This window comes from Pundamilia nyererei, unplaced genomic scaffold, assembly GCF_000239375.1.
Source record: "Pundamilia nyererei isolate P.nyererei 1_Seehausen unplaced genomic scaffold, PunNye1.0 scaffold00121, whole genome shotgun sequence".
Taxonomy (NCBI): Eukaryota; Metazoa; Chordata; class Actinopteri; order Cichliformes; family Cichlidae; genus Pundamilia; species Pundamilia nyererei.
The window spans coordinates 812,331-813,115 of NW_005187522.1; positions in this window are offsets into that span (position 1 = coordinate 812,331).

Genomic DNA, 785 nt, shown 5'->3' on the forward strand with positions numbered 1-785 from the left:
ACACACACACACACACACACACACACACACACACACACACACACACCCCACCACCACCTGAAGGTTTTGTTTCGTAAAAAAAGGGGGGAAATCTGTCTGAAGGCCCAAATTAATGATTTACTGGTACAATGCAGAGCATTTGTTTTCAAACAGATGTGGTCTAAAATAATTAATTGAAGGTGCAGATTTGGAGTAAATCGTTTGCAGTTACAGTGCATTATTTGTACGTGTTCGTTAATGGCCATAGTGCAGATGTCGCTAATTGAGTTTACATAAAGCCAATATGATTAATTAAAATTTCTGCTTATTTGAAAACATTACTGCAGTCAGTTAAAACGATTTTTGAGGCAAAAGAAAAGAAACAAAATTAAAACAAATAAAAGTTTATCGGGGACGTTTACTGAGACATGATTGGAGTTCAGAGATTCAGTCTCCTAGCAATAAAGGTCAATTTAGCTATGCAAGGCAGCCAAATGCAATCTTTGCTTATTAAAAATAATATATGTCTACTTCTCCTCACAAGGCGTCCCGCTTAATCTAAGATTAATTGAAAAGACGGCAATTACAGCCACATAGATATTTTATAGAAAGCCAGTGAATTCAGGAGATATGTCATCCAATGATGTCATCCGGATTGCTCCTATAAATACAGGAAGTTGCGGGGGGAAACACGTCACAGCTGAACGCTTTCGTATTTGGAGAGGTGAGTGTGTTAACGCGGTGAATGTAAATTTTTATTGTATTTATTTATTTGAGCTTATTTAATGAAGTCCGTCAAATTGAAT